The sequence below is a fragment of the Mobula hypostoma genome, chromosome 18, assembly GCF_963921235.1.
Source record: "Mobula hypostoma chromosome 18, sMobHyp1.1, whole genome shotgun sequence".
NCBI lineage: Eukaryota > Metazoa > Chordata > Chondrichthyes > Myliobatiformes > Myliobatidae > Mobula > Mobula hypostoma.
In genome coordinates this window covers 43629847-43637842 of record NC_086114.1, presented here as the reverse complement: position 1 = coordinate 43637842, position 7996 = coordinate 43629847, and the positions used below count along the sequence as shown (strand labels likewise).

The window sequence follows — 7996 nt, the reverse complement described above, 5'->3', positions numbered from 1 at the left end:
TTAAGCTTATTGAGAGTTCGCAGATCTTCCATTATCTGTTCATCTGTTAATAAGTAATTTAACTGCACAGGTGCAGGTTTTCATCTTTTGCCTGTAATTGGAACAGGGTCTTTAGATCTTCTCCTTAGTTTCCTGGTCATTATTGGCTTTACCTCCATAGGATCTCCTGTGAGTTCCATTGTTAGCCTATCATTCTCAATCATCTTTTTCTTTTCTTCTAACTCAATCATTTTATCTTCAAATTCCTTCACTGCTACTTTCTTCTCTTTAATATAATTCCTTTTTACTTGTTCTGTCTCCAGTTGCAGGAAAAGCTCTGCATTTTTGTATTCTTTCCTTGTATTGTTTCTTTATCCTTTTCTGATACTCCTGCAAAGTGCCTTCCTGTAACTGCTGTAGCTGTCTTTTGAGAAATGTCAATTTCTCCCGGTACATCTGCTCTCTTACTTCAAGGTTGTCTTCATCATCCCACATGTTGGCAATATCTGTCTCCCTTGCATCCTTTGTATCTTCATCGGAGTTGTGGCCACAGATACTGCATACGTCCTCATCGTCAACGCTGTCTAGTTCCTCCTCGTCATTGTAATAGTTGACAATGGGTGAGAGGAGAGCTGTGGACATCTTCCCCGCCGAGCTGCCCTCCTTTGTTGACACATCTAGTGCCTTGATGGTGTGCCAATCCAACTGGATTTTCCCGAGTCATTCACGTCCCAGCAATGGTGGTCTCCATTTTTCCGTACATAGAGGTTCAGCTGCTGTGTTTTGTCTCTGTAGGTCAGTCACTTTAATTTTGCCTTCAGGATGCACTTTCTGTCCTGTGTAAGTCTTTAGCAGAAGTTTAGTTTGTTTCAAAGGTATGTGCGAAAACAGTCGTTTGTAGTTGTATACAGAGATTACTGTTAAAGCTGAGCCTGCATCCAACTCCATTTTCAGTTTCACGTCGGCCACTTGTGGAATGATCCATATCACTCTTTGATCATCTGTCTCTTTCACGCTGTGAAGTTGCAGACAAGACAATTCACTTTCATTGGAGTCCCTTTTCATCAGAAATACCCTCTCTCATTTTGTGTACCTTGTATCTTCCTTTCTGGGGTTTCTTGTTTCTCTGTATTTTGTCCTTTTTCTGCTGTTGACTAGCTTTGCATACTCTGCCAGTGTGGCCCTGTTTGCCACAGTTTCTGCATTCTTTGTCTTTAAACCAACAGTCATCCAGATCATGTGACCTGTTTCCACAATGGTAATATTTCTTTCCTTCATTCCTGTTCAGTGACATTTTGTTTGTGGCATATTCCAGAGATTTTTGTTGTATCTCAGAAGCACCCCGTGCAGCTGTTCCCATTGATATTGCAAAGTTTAGCGCTTTCTCGAATGCAAGATCTTTTTCACACAGAAGTTTCTTCTGTGTGGTTTCACAGTGCATGCCACACACTAACCTGTCCCTCAATGGGTCCGATAGACCAGCTCCAAACTGACAATGTTCTGATATTTTGTGCAATTCAGCACAATATTCAGAAATGCTTTCATTTTTGCTCCGATTAGGTTTGTGAAATTTAAATCTTTCAGCAATGACCAGTGGATTGGGGTTTAAATGCTGTTGGAGAGTGTCTACTGTTTGCTTGAACGTTTTGTCAGCTGGCTTTTCAGGGATTAACAAGCTCCTTAGCAGGCCGTATGTTTTTGCTCCCATAATACTGAGTAAGATGCTGGTTTTCTTTTCATCCTTAACACTGTTAGTCTCACAATATAACTCCACTCTTTCAATATAAGTTGCCCAGTCTTGAATGCCACTATCAAATGCTGTAATGGTTCCAATCATCGCCATCTTTGTTATGTTAATTAAGTCCTGTTCTCCCCTTAATTTCCTTTTTGGCTCTTGTGTCCTTTTTGTTGGATGTCTAGATGTGTGGGTGTCACTCCTTTTTATCTCCCTTCCGGGGCAGGCAGTCCCTCAGCCCCTGGGGGTCAGCACCAGCTGTGGTCTGGGCTGGACATTCTGCGGCTCTGACTGTGTCTCTTGGTCTCCCAACGTTCCCGACCCCGGCTGTGCTCCCACTTCCTTTCAGACTCGTGGCCTCGCTCTGCCTCCTTCTCCCGCTCCTTGGCTCATTCCTTGTGCTCTTCTTCCGAGTGTCATTATCAATTAAAACACGGCGTTCTGATACGATGTAGGTTCATTAACCTCATTGCCAATTTGTTGTGTATGTGGCCTGGTTACACAACAATGCTATTAATAAAAACGCTGGAGACGGGAGCTAAGATTCATGGTACTTTACTGGCAGAAACCAAACTCAGCACACACGCAGATCAATACGCGTCTGATAGCGCATGCAACGATGTGTTACTAAAACATAAAGCAGTCCCTTATTATGATGTAGGCTATACGGTACACAAGCTTTGACAGCTGTTACCTGATTGAAGGGGTTGGGGGTTGGCATGGAAAGCAGACAGAATGAACAGTGTGATAGGGACCTTTGATTACCTTGGCTGCTTTTCTGAGGCAGTGGGAAGTGTAGATAGAGTCCATCAATGGGAAGCTCTTTTTCTTGTGATGCGCTGGGCTGCATTCACAACTCTGCATTTTCTTGTGAACTCAGGCAGAGCAGTTGCTACATTAATCTGTGATGCATCTGGGTAGGATACTTTCAACGGTGTCTTTATAAAGAGTGGTGAATGATTATGGATGAGCCACATTTCTTTGGCCCTTTGAGAATGTAGAAACACTGGTGTGCTTTCTTAGCCAGAGCATCCTCATGATTAGAGCAGGACAAGCTATTGGTGATGATTAGTCTTCGGAACCTGAAGCCCTCAACCATCCAATCTCAAGCTGGGATTGAAGCCAGTTATCCATCCTTGTGCATTTCTTCCATTCTGCTATAACTAATTCCCCCTTGAATTATTTGCCATGGTTTTAAGTGTCATTCCAGCATTAAAAATGATCAGCCATGACTGAATGGTAGGGCAGATACAATGAACTGAATGGCCTAATTCTACTCCTAAGTCTTACGGTCTTAAATGATTGCTTTACATCATCATTTTTCAAAGTCTGGTATTGTTGGCAAAGCCAACATTTAATTGAGTCCTCAACGGCCCCTGAGAAGGTAATAGAATTAGATTAGTTTAGGTTGTCACATGTACACGAAAACATGGAAACACACAGTGAAATGTGCCCTTTGCATCAACAACCAGCACAGCCCAAGGATGAGCTGAGGGCAGCCCTCAAGTATTGCCATGCTTCTGGCGGCAACGTAGCAGGCCGACAACCTCTTCAAGCAAGTGAGCCACATTCTAGAAGAGCTGCAGTCCTGCTGAAGGTGCTTCCGTTATGCCACCCATAGTGTGATACAGCACAGGAAGAGGCCCTTTGTCTCAATGACACCCCATGACCATCAATCTCCATTTACATTAATCCTCCACTATCCCCCCCGAGATTCCTATCAACCCCTGCAGAACTTACCATTCACTGACACACAAGGGACAATTACGTTGGCCAGTTAAGCTACCAAACAGCAAATCTTTGGGACACAGGAGGACACAAAGGCACCTGGATGAAATGCACAAAGTCATAGGTAGGATTTTCATACTCCACACAGGCAGCATCCACAGTCAGGACTGAACCTGGTTTGCTGAACTGTGAGATAGCAGCTCTACGAGATATATCACCGTGCTGTTCTGTTGGATAGACAGTTATCCGATCTAGTCACAACAAATATGATATTATCTAAATCAATGGAAGGGAGAGAACCTTATACATGGTTGTGCTCTCATACGCTTGCTGCCCTCGTCTTTCTTGGTGGTGGTAGTGGTCACTTTGGGAAGTGCTCGGAGACAACCCTTGGTGGGTAATTGCAATCGTTTTATATATGAGACTCACTGAGTAACTATGAATGTTCATCAACATTATGCAGGGTTTGGGACAGCATAGAGGTTGCAACTGACCAGCTATTTGGTTCTGGACGGTGTCAAGCTTCTTGAGAACTGCCTGAGCTGTCCTTAATCAGGTTAATGGAAATTATTCTGTCACATTCTTGACTTGTGCCTTGCCCATTGTGGAAGAGTGATAGGTGATGTGTTCGAAGCATACAAGATCCCGAGGGGTCTTGACATAGTAGATATGGAGAGGTTACTTCCTTTTATGAGGGAAACTAGGCTAGATGTTGTTTCAAAATAGGCAATCGCTCATTTAAGATGAGGTGAAATTCTTTCCCTCAAATGGTTGTGGATCTTTGAAACTCTTTCTCTCAAAAGCCTGTGGAGGCAGACTCATTCAGGCAGAGGTAAAATCGGTTCTTGATAAGCAAGATGGTGAAAGGTTGCTAGGAATAGGTAGGAATAAGTTTACTGACAGCTCAGCCATAACTTCTCGAATGGTGGAACAGGTCAATTTATCAAATAGCCTGCTCCTGATCCTAATATATATTAGAAAAAGAGAGAGGTTCACTTTATTTTCAGTGTGTATTGAAACATATTCCGAAATGAATCATTTGACCAAAACAGTCCAAGGATGTGCTTGGGCCAGCTCCTAAGTGCTTCCAGTGACAACATAGCATGTGCACCACTCACTAATCTTAACCCTTGCAATGAGGGGGGGAAGTTGATGCACCTGAAGAAAATCCACTTGCTGACAGGGAGAACATCTAAACTCCTTACAGATAGCAGCGGGAATTGAACCCTGACCCCCTGACCTTATAGCTGGAGCTGTAAAGTGTTATGTTAACCATGACACTACCATACTCTGCAATTACCAAATGCAAGAAGGGTCTCGGCCCAAAACGTCAGCTGTTTATTTCCCTGCATAGATGCTGCCTGATCTGCTGAGTTCCTGCAGCATTTTGCATGTCGCATTAGAACAAAGATGCCTTCTTTGTGTGTCTCAGTTTGCTGGGGAACTTGATCCACCAGTCAGAGACAGAAAGGATAAATCATCTAATGCTGCTGAAGTCAGGTCATCAGCCTACTTTATGGTTTGTGGTTCTGAGAGCAGAATCATAGTCGAACAAGCACAGGAAGTCTCGTTTGGAAATCACACAGCCGATCATCCCCGTAACGAAACAAACAATCCTTGCCGTTGTTCAGAGTGCTGCCTTGCACAATATATCCAGCCCTCTCTAGCTTTGTGGATGGATTATGCCAGATCCCAACCCTTCCACTCGGTTTCCCTGTCGACTTGTCCCATGACACGGATGAGTGTGTGAAGATATATATGACAGCCGAGGCTCGACATGTTGGCCTGCATCCGAAGCATTAATCCCAAGTGAAATAACAGGTTTTCCTCATCAGTTCTGCTTGCACGACTGTAGCAGTCGAAGGCACAGCTTAAGCCGCTGAGCCAGAAGACCATGTTTTATTGAAGAGTTCTTGATAACGATCTGTCCTTGATGAGTTGCCTGAGCACATCGCCTCACTCTATCTCCCTTGCCTTCCCCTAACCCTGTAGAATTCTTCTGAGCTGCTTGTCACTCCATGCAGTCCAACAGCTTGGATAGGCTTCGACTTAAGAGACTGGACCCTGTCCAAATATTTGAATTACCCAAATCTGAAATGCAGAACAAAATCCAACGAGAGAACTGGGCTGCATTTTTAACCAACACTTTGTCATTCTGATTTTGCTGCCTTAAATCGTCTGTTGTTCCAAAGAATTAAATTGATGGATCTTTGATTTTGTTCTCTAAGGTTTGATCACAGCAACAGGGGAGAAACTTTGCAATGAAAATATCTGCATAATGGAACCGTCAAACCTCCTTCATATCTCATGAGTAACAACACTGTATAAGATCTCAATCTCCATGGTGATAAAGAGATCTTTTAATATTTCTATGAACCCCCCCATCCCCCTCCCAGAAAATGAAGATCAAAAGCATTCTGTCAGTCGATGATTAAACATCTCTTCTTCAGTTTTGAGGATGAACACTAGAGAGTATACTGACTGATTGCATCATGGCCTGGTATGGAAACACCAATGCCCAAGAAGGAAAAAGACTAAAAAAGTGGTCCATCACAGGAAAAGCCCTCGTGGCCATTGAGCACATATGCAAGGAGCACTTCCAAAAGAAAGCAACATCCATCATCAAGGAACCCCAGTATTCAGGTTGCTGCCATCAGGAAGGAGGTACAGGTGCTTTACATCCCATATCAATAGCTTCAAGAACAGTTATTACACTACAACCATCAAGCTCCTAATCCTGTGTGGATAATTTTACTCACCTCAACACTGAACTGATTCCGCAACCTATGGACTCACCTTTAAGGATTCTATAGCTCATTGTATTTATTCATTTTTTTTCTATTTGCACAGTTTGTCTTCTTTTTCACATTGTTTATTGTCAGTCTTTGTGTGCAGTTGTTCATCACTTCTATTGTATTTCTTTGTTCAATGATGAATGCCTGCAAGAAAATGAATCTCAGAGTAGTACATACTTTGATGATAAATTTACTTTAAACTTTGAATGTTCATTTTGTATTACAGACAAGTCAGTAATTTAAACACTGCAACTAATGGGCATAGATCCCAAGTTTAAATCTGCATTGGTAGTAATATGATCTAAGTTAATTAAATCAGTCTGGTTGCAGCAATGATGACCACAAAGTTGCAGGTTGCTACAGAAGCCCATCTAACTTGCTCAAGTTCTTTAGGGCAGAAAATCAGATTTCCTTAGTTCTGGTATTTTTAGAAGTACTCACCCCTGTACAATGGTGTTGACTCTTAACTGCCCTCCAAAATGGCCTAACAACCCATTTAGTTCACAGCTAGTTAATCAAGGAGAGTGCATGAAGAGTTTGCCCACCTTCTTTAAGTAGTCCATGAGGGAGGCTGATGCATATTACAGTTCAGTTTGTTGTGGAAGATGGAAGAGGATGATTAAACACTCTTTAACAGCTGTGTGTAATTGTTTTATTTAACACAATGAGGAAGAAATGTTTAATGGCTATTTAATCCCACCACTAATCATAAATCAGGCACTTTCATCCCGTATAGACTTCACTGAATTTGCACCATTTTCATTTTGTACATACACTCAGTGGCCACTTTATTAGGTGCAGCTGTGCACATGTTTGTTAATGCAAATATTCAATTAGCCAATTGTGTGGCAGTAGCTCAATGCATTAGAGCACCAGATATGGTCAAGTGGTTCAATTGTTGTTCAAACCAAACATCAGAATGGGGAAGAAAAGTGATCCAGGTGACTGACTGTGGAATGATTGTTGGTGCCAAATGAGCTGTTTTGAATATCTCAGAAACTGTTGATCGCCTGGGATTTTCATGTTCAATAGTTTCTAAAGATTACAGAGAATCGCGTGAAAGACAAAAAAAAAAATCCAGTGAGCAGCAGTTCTGTGGGCAAAAATGCCTTGTTAATGAAAGAGGTCAGTGGAGAATGGCTTGACTGGTTCAAGCGGACAGGAAGGAGATACTCATTCAAATAACCATGCATTACAAAAATGATGTGCAGGAGAGCATCTCTGAATGCACAAAATATCAAAGCTTGAAATGGATGGCCTATTGCAGCAGAAGATCACATCAGATTCCACTCCCGTCCCTAATAAAGTTGCAACTAAGTGTATATAAACACAAGATCTAAACTTCTTAATTTATTTTTATTCCCCTATTTCAACTGTGGCATTTCAATAGTCTTCATGAAAGGTTTATAGTGTGAAGGTTCAGAAGAGAAGAGAAGCTTTTGTTTTAAATGCTCCCTGAAAGTTCCTCAAAAAGAAAGACATGATCACTGGTCCTTGTGATGGGATCTAGGAAGGAAATGCAACCAGTTTAACGTGAAAATATGTCAGATCAAAGGATTTTGGTGTTTGGAATAAAAAGTACTGTATATTTTATAATGGACCAGCTTAAAGCACACACAGAGCTGAGAATATTTCCCAAGTCTTTATCCGTGAGGGTTTCCTTGGGGAATGAAGACAAATACTTTGATTCTTGCTTCCTCCCTTGAGAAAGTCTAAAAGGTAAAGGCGTTAGAAAAGCTTTATGGTATTTCATTATAAA

At 42.0% G+C, this 7996-nt stretch overlaps 1 pseudogene; it reads right to left on the bottom strand.

Moving 5' to 3' along the window:
• Window positions 1–230: 230 nt before the first annotated feature.
• LOC134358258 (sin3 histone deacetylase corepressor complex component SDS3-like) lies at window positions 231–621 on the bottom strand (annotated as a pseudogene).
• Window positions 622–7996: the final 7375 nt, after the last annotated feature.